The 16,647-nt window shown below is 40.2% G+C and overlaps 1 protein-coding gene across 3 annotated transcripts in view; it reads left to right on the plus strand.

Moving 5' to 3' along the window:
• AGAP2 (ArfGAP with GTPase domain, ankyrin repeat and PH domain 2) overlaps positions 1 to 16,647 on the plus strand; it is a 183,840-nt gene that overhangs the window by 96,385 nt on the left and 70,808 nt on the right. The window lies entirely within an intron of this gene.

The raw sequence follows: 16,647 nt of genomic DNA on the forward strand, positions 1-16,647 counted from the left end.
AATTTATTCCTGAAAGCTTACCGGTACATTTTGAATTCAAACATAATGGAAGAAGCTTATTCACTGATAAAATATGTGTATAAATGCCAGAGATAATAAATCTTCTCATATTTTTATATATATTTTTATCTTGTATTTTATCTGTATTTTATGTGTTTAAACACTAAAGGCAAAAAAGGAGACAAACGAATGTAGCTGCCCGAAAATCTGTGACTTTTGTGGCTTTGCACTGCTAATTTTATAGTCTAAAAATTTGTGCACAATGCTGCCTGATACTTCCCCCCTATGGTGCTTTTGTAGAAGAAACAAAGGATTATAGCAACCAGAATTAACAATAAAGCTTCATTATAGACACCTTTGACTAAAGTACAGTAAATTACCAACATCCAGGGGTCCGTTTGAAACTAGGGGTCGTTTGTAAGTTGGGTGCTCCTAAGTAGGGGACCGCCTGTACAGGAAAGCTGAAAAAATTCTAAATGTGAAACAATTGCCAAAAAACACAGTTGTGCCATATTCCTATGCACTTTGTTTTTACATCTTTTCTTAATTCTAACAAAAATTGAAATCTTTTTGTCCAAATATTTTTTTTCATTTTTCTATATCCTGACGCCATTAACTTTTTCATAGTTTAGTCTACGGAGCTGTGTAATGTGTCATTTTTAGTACGAGAAACTGATGTTTTCATTGATACCATTTTGGAGAATTTACATCCTTTTGAACACTTTTTAAAATTTTGAGAAATGATAAAGTGGTGAATCAGGCATTTGGGCACCATTTTTTCAGTATGAAGTTCATTGCTGGGAATAAATGTATTCATATTTTGATAGATCTGACATTTTGGGATACGGGATACCTAACATGTTTAGGTTTTTACTTGTGTATTTATTTTGTATGAGTTCAATATGTACTATTATTTAAGTCTCCCTATGATACTTTAATCTGAAGGAGTTTGATCACTCATACAAAATACTGCAATACTATTGTATTGCAGTTTATTGTAGATATGCTGCTTCTATATTACAGGCATTCCCCGGGTTATGAACAAGATAGGTTCCATAGGTTTGTTCTTAAGGTGAATTTGTATATAAGTCGAAACTGTATATTTTATAATCGTAACTCCGGAAAAAATTTTTTTTGCCCCAGTGACTATTGGACCAAGGATTATCAATAAAACTTCATTACAGACACCTTACATCTGATCTTTGCAGTCTGGGACTATAGTAAAGCATCCAGAGAGATTCACCAGAGGTCACAATCGGAAGAGGGGTCCGTCTTTAACGGGGGGTTGCCTATAAGTCGGGTGCCCTTAAGTAGAGGACCGCCTGTATAGTTGCGGTCTGAGCCATCACAAATTCAGGAAGTTACTGGCAGATGACCCAGGCGCATATGAAGAGGGCTCTGCTAGGGAGCCCTCTCCTTACAGCCCTTACTGCTGTATGACATATATAGTCATATAGTAAGGAATTCGTTAAACACAGTTTTTTTATTAAAAACATCTTGTTAATTTTTAGGAATTTAAAAAAATAATAATTTTTCCACATCCCCGTTATCTATGGCCAAGATCTAGCCCCAGATACTGTGACTAACTCATGCCTCTTCTATTGGGCACGTTCATGATGAGGTGCATACCCTGTGCCTCGCTGAATCGTGAATGTGCTATTTGCCCGTGCCACAAAAGATAGGGCAGGTCCTACCCGTCTTTGTGGCTCCTGCAATCACTCACCCCCACAATGTCAGTAGTTTGTGGCCTAAAATGCACACTTGGGATTGTTGTATGAGACTTAGTCATTGCTGCTAGAAGCAATCCATGCCCATGCATAGAAAACCTCTTTCTATTAAAGTTGTCCTTTCTATTGACTCTACCTTCAGGAGATACGGGGTTATAGGTTCAGGAGTACAAACACAATTACATATAATTTAGTTTTAATAGAAGACCCTTTAAACTATCTCATGGCCAAGTCTGCAATTTTTCAAGTGAAATGGATTAAAAAAAGGGATTTATATTAAGAAACGTGAATGTGCATAGTCTGCAGAAATCTGTGTCTATTGAAATGGAGCGCTCAGGTGCAGAAGAGGCAGATGAATGCTGAGCAGTATTTACTGAGCAGGGAACAAACATTTATAACTACAATTTATAGAGGAGCACAACTTTCAGCAATTGTTATCTTTATTTATAATCTGCCTAACCTAGTGGGGTACACCTGACATTCCCTTTGATCCAGTCAACATACAAATGGAAGCTATTTTATACATTTCTTCAAAATTAAAGAGATATTCCAAAAATATTTGATTATGGTATTCCCTATTCTTTGGATAATGGATAAAAGTTGGCTGATTGGAACTGTTGGCTAGGACTCCCATCATTTGTAAGAATGGTCGCCCCTGCTTCCTAGTATACAAGATCTGTAGAGCAACTGATTAAATGTGTTACTTCTATGTGTTACTTCTATAGGATGACTACATGACACACAACTATCTGTGGCAATTCAAAAGGAAATGCTTGTAGTGACTGCACTTATACTTTACCCAGCGTTACGTCATAGCAAAGGGGGCAAATGACTAGAGGGCCCCAGGGCATCTAAAATATGTAGGGTCAGGCTGGCTTTAATATGGCAGGGGCCTCTGTCTATACCCATACGAGGGCATGGTCAGTGGCTGTAATAGTATTAGATTTTGCCGGAAGCGGCTGCTCGGGTGCTATCAATACAGACTGTAGATAGTGAGTGTGACATGGCCGGGAACTTTCCCGATGCATGTCAAACTCTGACCCTGGATGCGTGGTGTCATGACGTCATCATGTGGCCGCGCATCACTTTCCATCTGGCAGCAGCAGATGTAACTAGGAGACAGCACGAGGCAGGAGGGGAATACATGATTTTTGTTTTGTTAGCTTTTGAAACAGGGCAAGGGGGCCCAGCATATAAAAATGAATGGGGGTGGCAGCGTATATATAATGAGGGAGCCTAGTATATAAAATTCATGGGGGGGGGGTAATGTATATAATTAATAAGGGGGCCCAGTATATACAAATTCATAGGGGGAGGGTATATAATGAGGGGGCTCAGTATTTAAATTCATGAAGGGGGCAGGGTATATAATTCATGAGGGGACCCAAAGTGTAAAATTTATTACGGGCCTCAGTGTATATAATTCATAAGTGTGCTCAGTGTGTATAATTTGTTAGGGGGCATGTCTTGGGGCTTGCATCCCTAATATTCTTTGCTTATAGCCAAACCAGCTAAATGTGAATGTGTTGTTGGTACAGTATTTAAACATTTGGGGCCTCCGTTTAAATTTTGCCTAGGGCCCTACTTTGCCTAGAGCCGGCCCTGCCTAAGTGACTATAAACACTCATTTAAGATGAATTATGGTGAGCATGATAGGAATTCAGATCAAATGAGTGTTTCTAGCCACTTATACAGATATAAGGCATACACATTGGGGCTTATTTTCCTAAGGCCCCTCGGACGCATTTCTGTCAGTTTTCTCAACTTTTCGGGGATCAAGCCGGGGATTGTGTTGCACGCGATCGTTTTGTGTCGCAGTCGCGCCGGCTTTTCATGCGACACAAAGCGGGGGGCGGGCCGTCGAACGATCCGAGGGATTTGGACTTTGCGTGGGATTTAACATTTAAATTTGGGTCTCAAGCCAAGCACTTACATGCACCAGGAAGAAGAAGGTGAACTCCAGCGGACCTGATCAGGGAAGTGACACATGTAGGAAATCGGGCGCACGATCTTCATGAATCGTGGCAGAGTTCATCTTCGTCGGACAGTCCGTATCGGGGATCGCGCAGGGTCCGGGTAAGTAAATGTGCCCCATTGAGTCTACAATATGCTTCTCTGAAGGTCAAAGAAGCCTGCAGTGTGTTTGCAAAGAAGCACTACATGTTAGAGGAAAGTCTATTACGTAAAATGATTTTTGGAATTTTTTATCAGGAAATGTAAACTGTACACTTGATCTCAGGCTCCTAGAGAATGCTTTTGCCCAAAGCATCATCCATAGGATAACAAAATTAATGACGACAGTTGTGTTGAATAAATCCATAATCTTGGGAAGTAGGTGGTAGTAGATAGTCCTCCAGTATCAGGTTATCATTCAGTAGTAGTAACTAGTGGTTCTGACACCTGAGGATAAATTATGGGAATTAGGATAGATGCTTGGAAATAAAGTTGATCCAGGGATTTAGTTTCATATTTTGTGTTGGAAAGGAATTCTTCATTTCCATCTACCTCATAGGTCACTCAGCAGTGTAGTATAATAGTTTGGATCTGATGCACTTGCGTCTTTATCTTATCTCACTATCTACGTAACGAGATAAATACCAGCATGTACATTTTTCCAGAGTTTTGATTATATTACATTTTTTCTCCCCATAAGAAGCTGCAGAACTGCTGCACCATCAGATTTACATTGTAAATATATGTGTGATCAGCCATCCACATCACCCTGCTGGAGAACAGTCGCAGTAAGCGCCAACACAGATAATAACACAAGATTGCTGAACATTTTATCCTGCAATCATTTCCATTTATTGTAACATGAAAGGAAAAAATTGGAGGACGCATGAAAAGACAAGAAGGTGATAATTACCTATTTACTTGGAGTTACCCATATTAGCATATGTTTGGCAGGCAAGCTGCTGGGGATGTCAGTGTCTGGAAAACGAAAGACGCGCAGCCTTTACGGACATTAACATATCCCGACACACTAATATGGAAAACTAGGTGGGAGGATTTGTCTCGCCTTGTGCTGAGCTTAACATAAGGTGTTAATAACGTTAAGAAAATGGACCAGTGTTTTTTTTTTTGTTTTAGAGGTTCTCTCTTTTATTCTTACCACAGCCTGAAGGTGGCAGGGTTTCTCTATAAGTACGGTGAAACCTCTTTGAAGACCACCCAATTTTACACAGAAAATAGTTTTTTTAAAGAGGTGGTTTTCTGTCAAGGGAGTATCTTCCATAGAGTAGAGTATAATGCAAAAAAAGTCAGACACTGAAAAAAAAATTGGTCTTTTAGGGAGAAGATCTTCTCAAAGGGATGGGCGTTTGGATAGGTTTCACAGTATTATATATATATATATATACACACACACACATTTTGCTGCAGCAAAAGAAGTACTGCAAATGGTCTTAATTTTGTGGCAGAATTTAATTCCAGTTGCCAATTATCACTATAACCCAAAGAATTGCCTGGGGATGTGAAAAGGGCTAGGTCCTGGATTATTGCAGCAGATGATATTTCATGCATATATATAGATGTATTTATATAAAAATTGCAAAAAAAGGAAGCAGCATATGCGAAAATTGGTACTCAGGTGCAAGGCCCAGGACCCAGACTGCATTCATACTAAAGTGTGCCCGTCATACTGTAGCACACATCTGCGCATGTTGTGTATGTATTACATGTATATGTTAAATGCATAAAATGTGTTGTATACTTTATGCATTATATATATTATATACTGTATATAATATACAATAGTATATATTGCTACCCCAAGCAGTTCTTTGGGTTATAGTGATCATGGGCAACAATGAGTAAATACTGCCCCAAAATTAAAACAATTTTTAGAATTTCAGCCAAATTGAGGAAAAATTGGTATTTGATATCGATATGAAGCAATGAGCTGTGAATACAATAGTATGTATTGAAGAAATAATATTCAAAATATAGCAGAAAATTAAATAATGGTACAAGGACTAAAATTTGATTATATAAAATAGTAAAACCGTTTTAGGACTGCACTATTTCTATTAATGGATTTATTTGATGTCAAAATGAAACTGATCTTGTAATTAGGACGTTGTGCGCTCTGTCACCTCACATACACGGCGAGGATAGCAGCAGGTGAGTGATCAGTAAAACTTTCTGGCTCTACATGCAATAGTTTCCTTCTAGGTCAGTGAATCACAAGCCCCAGCAGGGCACCTAATCAAATACAATGAGCGTCAGTGGGTGTTCTTCCCGTGAAGACACTTCGCTGGCCCAATTCATTTACACCTAGGAGCTATTTGAAGCGATGCTGTTTAAATATGTACCTTTCAGCGCACTAAGTTGAGCGAGTAATAAAACTGATTGATGAACTATACAAATCGACAAATAATCACTGCACTGTTTGCTCAGAATAAGTCTTTGATGCATATAAATAGGATAGGATGGCAAAATCTGGCATTAGATAGATCAGCAATAGAGATGAGCGAGCACTAAAATGCTCGAGTGCTCGTTATTCGAGACAAACTTTTCCTGATGCTCGAGTGCTCGTCTCGAATAACGAGCCCCATTGAAGTCAATGGGAGACCCGAGCATTTTTCAAAGGGACCATGGTTCGGGAATAAAATGTGTTATTTAATTGAAAAAGAATGTCTTCTCATAAGTTAGCAGATGTATGCAAACATCTGCAATCTATTCTTCACTGTTCCGCGCGTATATTATCTCCCGACAAGTTAGCAGATGTGAAGAACAGTGAAGAATAGAATAAAAACAGTGAACACAGTGAACACAGGATCATTTAATTGAAAAACACAGTGAAAAACACAGTGAAGAATAGATTACAGATGTTCTGTACATCTGCTTACTTGTCGGAGATGCGCTGTCCCGGGATCCGCTCCTCTTCTTCCACTGAAGTCTCCCCGATCTCTCTGCGCTGCTCCCCGATCTCTCTGCACTGCTCCCCGGTGTCTCCATGCTGCTGCCCCAGTGTCTCCGTTCTGCTGCCCCGATGTCTCTCCATGCTGCTGACCCGATGTCTCTCCGTGCTGCTGCCCCGGTGTCTCCATGCTGCTGCCCCGGTGTCTCTGTCCTGCTCCCCGGTGTCTCTGTCCTGTTCCCTGATGTTTCTGAATAGTAGGAGAAAGTTTGTGATACAACCAGATGGCGCACTCAGAGTGTATTATACAGTTTGGTTTATTTAGGATCTTGAAACACAACGCGTTTCGGGGTTACAGTACCCCTTTATCAAGTGTACAAAGACTTCACTTTCTGCTTCTTCTGTATTCTCTCCCCACCACTGATCGCCCAGCTCATCAGCCATGTCCTCAGCAGGCATCCTTTAAAAATTGAAAACTTTCTCCATTAAACACGTTTACACCTCCAATGCCATAAAGGTATAATTATGTTTTATAGAAATGTCACCAATTATCTGTATATTTGCATATGTAGAATATAATATAATCAAGAAGTGGTGGTGAAGGGAGATGGGTGACATTCTTATATGGTTTTATTTTATCCCTGTGTGAAGTAGTTGCTTGCTATGTAAAATCCCGGATAGTGTTGGCTGGGATGTTCCCAGGGCATTTTCTTTGATCCCACTAGAAGAGTTGCTGAGCTTACTGCAATCATTCCGCTTATATGAGTGGCTTAAAGTAATCCTCTCTACCATATCTATGGCAGCCACTTTGCGCACATCTTCCCTCTGTCCTTCCGGCCTATTTGCGTTTTCTCCTGGTGCTTTAGATCTGAGCGCAGGCTGCAGAGCTTCCCGATTACAGAATCTTCATACAATTACAGCGCGAGGGTCACATTGTGTTCCTCTGCCATCATGTATCCACAGTTCGGTACTTTGTAAAGCTCTCGTAATACTTGCTCCAGTCTGAGCATTCTGTTCCCCAGTGACTTGTCGTCTAGGTAGATGTTGGAGAGTTGTGAGCATAATCCCATACAGCTGCTATCTGGATGTCATAAAGCTCTTCCGTATAATCGGGGACCTTTCTCCTTTGTATCTTGGTTGGTTCCTCTTATGTCAATGAACATAAAATCATGTGATAGCCTTTTTGACATATGCATGAAAGCAGCTTAGATTGGTTCAGCAGCGCTCCATTGACGCTGAGCACACACAGTACAAATTCTTCACACCTCCAATGTCAGGATCAGAAGCATGTGGTCAGAAGGTTGTGTTTAGAAATCTTATGTTGCTAGTAAAACATAATTGGTATTATGTATTGATTTTTGTGGGTTTGTGTTACATTACTAATGTTCATCTGCAGTACCAGGTACAACCAGATATGCGTAGGTGGCACTGTGTCAGTGTGCCAATGAGAGAGACATTTGTTAATAATAATAATCCCATTCTTTATTTAGATTCCACAGTGCTGCACACAGCTTTCCAAATCAGTCCCTGTCCCCAATGGGGCTCACAATCTAATCAACCTACCATTATGGTTTGGAGTGTGGGAGGAAACCGGAGGACCCGGTGGAAACCCACCTAAACACGGAGAGCACATTCAAATGTTTTATAAAACTGCTCGGTATAACCACTGTAAAGGACTGATGCAAAGATAGCCACTAAATTCATATGCTAGATTTATAGTGTAGATTAGTGGATATGTTTCAATTTATGCAAAATACTTAAAAAGATGGCCGATAGAACTGATTAAATTAGGTCCCTATTTTAAAACTAGTACATATACAGAAACTCTTTCAATAATTTATTCACTCCCGCCGATCCCATTCAAGTCTCCTCCGGTCCGACTTACAAGTTCAATTTAAAAACAACCCTACATAACCTATGCTGTATGTGACGTAGGGACTGCTTGAATTCAGACATTTTTGTATGCCTCATGTTTTTATATATGTTGTAGTTTTCACTCTGGCCACAAAGCCGAATAATACGCTGCTGTTTCCTGTTCTGTACACTTTACTGCACTATACTTTGTTTTACCTTGCAGCAGTCACCTGATTATCATCTCAGACAAGATTACAATGAGAGTTAACATGTCAATCATAGGATTGATAATTTACACTAGGATATGGTCACAGATCATCTCCTTACTATTCCCCACACAATGGGGCACATTTACTTACCCGGTCGCTGGAGTTCACAGTATCCCACGATAATACACTCTGCTTCGATTTACTAAGATCACGCGACCAATATCCTGCATGTGTCGCTTCCCCGCTCAGGTCCGAAAGAGTTCACCATCTTTGTAGTGGTGCATGTAAGTGCATTGTCTTGCGACACGTTTTGAAATTTAAATCCCGCGCTCAGTCCGAATCTGTTGGATAGTCCGACAATATGCTCCCCAATTTGTGTCGCATGGAAGCCAGGGCAGCTGTGCCAAAAGAGGGTCACGTGTGCCAAAATCCCAGCGCAGACACAAGTTAAATACCTGTCCAAGCCGTGTAATCCTCGAAAAGGTGCATAGTCAGACGAAACGGAGCAGAGCGACCCTTAGTAAATGAGCCCCAATGACTACTGCAAAGGTCTAGAGAACTCTCCTATATACATCAATGAAGATCTCTGGACTATTGTCTCTATGTTCCTTGTAGCTGGGGTAAACCATCTCTCTGAATGCTGTTAAAGGATGGAATGTATGTAGTAACTGTATCAGTTATTGAAGTTACAATCACTTTGGGTACCGGAGCCTAGGAAAGAGTGATATGGAGAGACATAATTATAAATTATTCTGCCTTGTTATAGTTTGATTCGGGCACCAGACTGTCTGGTTAGACCACTATTTCGAATCAGCGCTGTCAGATTTTACATTTCTACTGGTGTGAAGCTCCAGGGTCATTACAGCAGACACCAGCCTGACCACGATTGTGGTCAGACATGAGGAAGTATTATATTGGCCATCTATAGCTGTCATAAAAACAATATCTTATAGCTCTGTACATGGTTTTCGAACCACAAATGTGCTGAAAAGGATATGCTAATTTAGCAGATGAATATCATCTTCAATTACATATAGTCTATTACCATGAAATCCCATGCATTTCCCATTCTTCGCTCTGACTAGCTGATTTCATCTTCGTGTTTCTGTAATCATTTCTCTTTGTCTATAGCGTTAGATCAGCCCAAGTGTCAATCATCCTGACAGCAAGAGAATAGGAGAGACAGATTTACGTGGAAGGACAGCTAGATTGAAAATAAAGCTCCAGGGTAAAATAGAAGAGAACTTGTTCATACATTAATGCTTCAGTACAGCACTGTGCAGCCTTATCATTCTGGCATCCAAGTGTCAGGGTGCCAATTGGAGTTGAAGAGAACTCCACAACAACATCTAAGCCTTATGCACACAAACTAACGAACTACTGTATTAACTACTATAATACTGCTCCTGTGTACAAGAACATAGCTACTATAATACTGACCCCTTTGTACAAGAATATAACTACTATAATTCTGCCCCTATGTACAGGAATATGACTACTATAATACTGCCCCCTTTGTACAAGAACATAACTACTATAATACTGCTCCCTATGTACAAGAAGATAACTACTATAATACTGCTCCTATGTACAAGAATATCACTACTATAATACTGCCTCCTATGTACAGGAATATAACTACTATAATACTGCTCCCTATGTACAAGAATATAACTACTATAATACTGCCCCCTATGTACAAGAATATAAATACTATAATACTGCTCCTATGTACAAGAATATAACTACTATAATACTGCTCCCTATGTACAAGAATATAACTACTATAATACTGCTCCCTATGTACAAGAAGATAACTACTATAATACTGCCACCTATGTACAAGAATATAACTACTATAATACTGCCCCCTATGTACAAGAATAAAACTACTATAATACTGCCCCCCATGTACAAGAATATAACTGCTATAATACTGCCCCCAATGTACAAGAATGTAACTGCTATAATACTGCCCCCTCTGTACAAGAATATAACTACTATAATACTGCCCCCTATGTACAAGAATAAAACTACTATAATACTGCCCCCCATGTACAAGAATATAACTGCTATAATACTGCCCCCAATGTACAAGAATGTAACTGCTATAATACTGCCCCCTCTGTACAAGAATATAACTGCTATAATACTGCCCCCTATGTACAAGGATATAACTACTATAATGCTGCTCCCTATGTACAAGAATATAACTACTATAATACTGCTCCCTATGTACAATAATATAACTACTTGTACGTAACCCGGAGACTGCCTGTACTATTATACTGCCCCCTATATACCTGAATTTACTAAACTGCTCTCCCCCCTCCACAGACAGCTTAACATTCCTAGGTCTTGACTCTCCTGGGGGATCTTTTAGTAATGTGTTGAAAAATATTGAAAGATTTTTACTTTACATGCCCCCCATTTGTGGTCATGACAGACACATGCAGGTCATTCATCTTGCGGCCGCGATAGAAGGTCATGACTGCGAGCTGCAGCAGTGATGGAACAGCCGGCTGAGGGAATGAGAAGTCTCATATGTAGTAATGCACAGGAGACTCTTTTCTCAAGGTGTAAACTGCAGTGTCTACAGTACCTGGACATAAGTTACTGCGACTCTGCGACTGTTACTAAAGAGTAGAGGGGATGTCATCTCCTGCCACCTCAACCTCTACCAGACGCTCAGTCCTATGTAACATACACCTAATGCCACTTCAATCTCTACCAGATGCGCAGTCCCATGTAACATAGATCTCATGCCAAGTCAACCTTTTTACCTCGTGTCATCCCTTCATCCTCATTGATTGTTAGCTCTTGCGAGCACGACCCTCGCTCCTTTTGTTCCTTATGAATATTTGTACTCTGTTGTCATGTTTTATATGATGGCGCTGTATAAATAAAGATTATTATTAAAGGGGTTTGCTGTTTACTGATGAGACCCCCACACATCATGAGAATAAAGGGGCCAAGGTACCTCCCTCGCTCTCCAAGATGAATGGAGATGAATAATCTCTATGAAGTAGACTGAGACTGCTGAGTGCGGCCATCTGCTCCATTCATTTTGGGGAGCAGCAAGAGGTTTGACGAACGTACCTCATTCTTGTGATCTGTGGGGGTCTCATCCCTCACCTTCATACACATGTACATACACTAACCCTGTGAGTTCTCTCTCTTCCCTTACTGCCCACATGTTAAGTTGCTGCCCTACTGCAGCACTGGTAGGGAAGGGGCCACAACCGAAGGCTCTGTGGGCCGCGGATTGTGCACCCCTGGTATAGAGCCTAATTAGCATAGTTTCTTAATACAATATTCTAATTTGGATCTCTACTGAAAGATGGGTGGTCTTGGGGTAAATAGAAAGCCTTGCTGAAAAGCCACGCTGAAAATCCCAACTATCACAACCTATTGATAATTTTTAAATAACTAAATAAAAGAATATTTTAGTAAGATAGGATAGATAAGATAATTAGGTTGTTTGTAAGTGATGCAGTTAAAATAGAGGCACAGCACCCCTTTCTCTTAATTGGGTGGTTCCATCAGTGAGACTCCCAGCAGTCAACAATTAATCGCCTATCTTTTATATACTTTCTCGTGTGAATAAGACCTTAAAGTGGAATAACCCTTTTACCTCATAGTATAAATTGTGTTTGTGGCTCCTTTATGAGACACATTAATCTATTTACAGATTTCTCCCTATTAGTATTTAACAGAAAGCAGCAGCATGAACTGTTTGTTGGTACAGTAAGAAGTATCCGTCCATAGCCCTATATATTGTTATATCGCTATCTAACCTAAATACAAATATGTGAACACATCCCCTTGTTCTCTTCCTCTGTAATCCGTTGTTCTGTATGTCACTCCTTTACTTTCTCTCCATCTCCCAAGGTTACTTTGATATTACAGGGAAAATCATTACAAGAATTACAATAATTTCAGCCTAGCCACAATAAGCTACGTACGTGTTCCTCACTAGCGTTTCCGTAAATGGCTGATTTTTCTGGAAGAAAGCAAAGCTTTTACTGCTCAGGTGACCTACAATCCTGTGGCAGTCTCCAGCAGTGATTCTACAGAAATGACTGGGAAATTACTTTGCAATCATTGCTTTGCAGAATAGAAGACACATCAGGCTTCAAAATCCGCCGTCTACTGGGGGGGAGTAAGGTCATGGCAGCTAGAAAGTAGGCGACTGACAAGACTAAAGCCAGGGACATTTCATGTGGGAAAATATTGTACAGGGGTGCAAAATTTTTAAAAATCGGCTACCTATTTGGCAGTGAGAGGTCCATAGTGTACATTGCAGCGTGAGAAAAAATTAATTATAATATTTTAAATGATCTTTAAATTAGTATTATATTGAAATTAACTTTTTGTATCAATTAAACTGTTAACAAAAACTGTGCCAGAGCACTTCCTCCTCCCACTGTGAAAAATTACATCAGGAAGAGGGGAAGTGCTGGGGGAGCATGGGGAGGAGAAAGACAGTATAACAGCCTATGAAGCTACAGCATGGATGAGCTCTGGTAGAGCCTTTCTGGCCCATTAGCATAATTTAATCTGATTTTAGAAGGAAGGAAGACATGGATAACAAAAATAAGAAGATCTATGAGTAAGTGTCCCTAGTTTATCATGATGGATTTTGATGGTAGTTTTCCTTTAAAGTAACAATCTATTTATCTATATTTATGTATTTAGATGTTAATCTATCTATCTATCTATCTATCTATCTATCTATCTATCTCAAGGTGTAATTTATTCCCTAATTTGGATGTACTGAGGGTCTGGTTTCTTGCACAGCTTCTGTATTGCTAATGTAATGCATAATTAATCTTTCTTAATAGCAGCCATTTAACATATTACCCCTATGGGACATATATATAATAGTTATGAATAAGAAGGGTTTTATGAATGAAATCATATGAAAATATACTCTCATATTTTTCTGATTTCTTTTTTTTAAGGCTTTATACTGAGTCATTCAGGAAAGTAACATAAACCAAGCCATGTTGTCTGAAAGCTATGTGTTTTCTCTAATTTGATGTATCAGTAATTTTTGGTTTTTGTGTTTCAGTGTAGCTGGTAATTATAAATAGTGTAAGGGGCCTACTGTGTCTACAGAGGGATCCCTAATATGTTATGACACACCTCAGGCATCCTGCCAAACATTGCAAAGTACTAAGGCAAAAAAACTGCAAGAGTGAGGACATGAATTCATAGTACGGGTAGTATGCTGGTACTGACTTACAGCTCGGTCAGCTGTGAAATACTCCCCCTAAGCCTTTTCAGTCCTTTCCATCTAAACTGGAGAAGCTGTGTGCAGCATTAACCCACTTACAAAAGCACAAAAGATGCCGAACACCCAACACCATCCAGTAAGGTCTACTTACTTCTCAATAGTAGATATTGTGTATATATAAAAATATATTTTAGCTGAATGATTGCAATTACTCTCTATATCTGAATTGCATGCACTCGATGCAGAAGAAACCACATTCAGATAGATATCTAATCTCAAAAAGCAATAAATCTGACACGTCTTAGGGCTACGACACACTGCTGTGCTCAATCTGAGAATCACGGACCGCGTGGTGGTCGGGTTTCACTGATCAAATACTATTTCAGGGAATGGACTCCAAGCATGCGACGATTGTGCAGAAATTTTTCAGAAGCTCCTTGATCATATATACGGTAACAGTGATACTTAGACTCCTATCCATGCATATCGTCCATTCTGAGAAATCCGGTCACCACATGGTCATATATTTTAGACATTTTAAACATAGTCTTGTAGGAGTTGCTCCTTTACAACAAGCTTTTGCCCTGGCTGCTCCAATGGTTGGATGGTGTAATTACTAGAGATCAGGAAAATACAAAGTGGAAACTTTATGAGAACTGATGTTTTTTCTACATTCTTTTACTTATATTAGTCCCCAGGAACATAAAAATGAGTACCTTATATACTCGAGTATAAGCCTAGTTTTTCAGCACAAAAAATGTGCTGAAAAACCCACACTCGGCTCATACTCGAGCCAAAAAAATAAATATATCTAAACCCACCTTTCCGGCGACCCCTGTATATCTTCTGTGCGATCTGTCCGGCAGCGGCGGCAGGCTATATACACTGGGGCAGGGGCTGGCAGGCTATATACACTGGGGCAGGGGCTGGCAGGCTATATACACTGGGGCAGGGGCTGGCAGGCTATATACACTGGGGCAGGGGCTGGCAGGCTATATACACTGGGGCAGGGGCTGGCAGGCTATATACACTGGGGCAGGGGCTGGCAGGCTATATACACTGGGGCAGGGGCTGGCAGGCTATATGCACTGGGGCAGGGGCTGGCAGGCTATATACACTGGGGCAGGGGCTGGCAGGCTATATACACTGGGGCAGGGGCTGGCAGGCTATATACACTAGGGCAGGGGCTGGCAGGCTATATACACTGGGGCAGGGGCTGGCAGGCTATATGCACTGGGGCAGGGCTGGCAGGCTATTTACACTGGGGCAGGGGCTGGCCGGCTATATACACTGGGGCAGGGGCTGGCAGGCTATATACACTGGGGCAGGGTCTGGCAGGCTATATACACTGGGGCAGGGGCTGGCAGGCTATATACACTGGGCAAGGGTTCGCAGGCTATATACACTGGGGCAGGGGCTGGCTGGCTATATACACTGGGGCAGGGGCTGGCTGGCTATATAATGGGGGGGCTGTGACCAATGCATTTCCCACCCTCGGCTTATACTCGAGTCAATAGGTTTTCCCAGTATTTTGTGGTAAAATTAGGGGCCTCGGCTTATACTCGGGTCGGCTTATACTCGAGTATATAAGGTATGTCAATGCCAAATATTCTTCTTCCATTAAGAAATGTATTATTTTTTGGAAAAGCTAAAGAGTTAACGCCAGATTCGTTTTCTAGGATTTCTTTAAAGACGATCTGTTTCTTCTCCTGACATGTTTGTCTTACTACATACTTTCATTCCACAAATGTAATAATTCTGCATAATCTTTTCTTATGAATAGATTGACAACATGGTGTTAAGACTTGGGGGTGATTCCCAATGTAAGTGCTGCTGTCCCATCAGACCTGCTGGAATCAGATTGTATACAAAATAATGGAACAACATAATTTTTTTGAAGAATAACTAATCCAGGATCCTATTTTACCCTATTAAACTACTAGGGGTATGAAATGTCCTTTCTAGAATGCCATCTTATGTGAAATCTCACATATTTACCTGTAAAAAAGAGAGCAGTGTAGAGTCATATTGTGAAAATGAGCAGAGATGAGTCAAATTTAGAGACTACAGGAGAAGTGTCAGTTCAGACATAAACAAAGCTATGCTTCTTCTCACCATTATGGGCTTAGTAACCCTATTGATGCCAAATTATATTCTTGAAGGAATTGGTAGACTTCCTTTAAATGTGTAGTTTATATGGTTACTATATTAGTATTTCATTCTTGTATCCTCCTTTTTAGTAATGACATATGATGTGATTTCTGGAGCATCAATACCTTGGGGGAACCCTGTTGTAAGTGGATTCCCTATTTGGGAATTGAGTCAACGGCTTCAATGATTCAACATCAAATCCATTCATATAATTCTGTAATAACTTTCTGAATGTTATGTATTATGCAGATGATGCAAAGCGGACCACATAAATACTGATGTCAGACAAAGATTATCCTGAATTTCCCATCAGGCACAAGGGACTTGTATTAAGGGAGAGCTGTACAAGAGAGAATACTACTTTATAGTTCACCTGCAGGAATTGGTGCAGTAGGCTCCATTCAGTAGTTGAAATCCATATATATATATATATATATATATATATATATATATATATATATATTGCTTTTGCACCATAGCATCACTTTTGTGGGGTAAGTACACTACCATACTTGCTAACTTTTTCAGTCAAGGAAGTCTGAAGCCCTACCTTTTGCCCCCCCTACTGCCCCACAAAATGTGGCCCCTTCTCTTATGGCCACCAGC

The sequence above is a fragment of the Engystomops pustulosus genome, chromosome 2 (assembly GCF_040894005.1).
Source record: "Engystomops pustulosus chromosome 2, aEngPut4.maternal, whole genome shotgun sequence".
In the NCBI taxonomy this organism is placed as follows: Eukaryota; Metazoa; Chordata; class Amphibia; order Anura; family Leptodactylidae; genus Engystomops; species Engystomops pustulosus.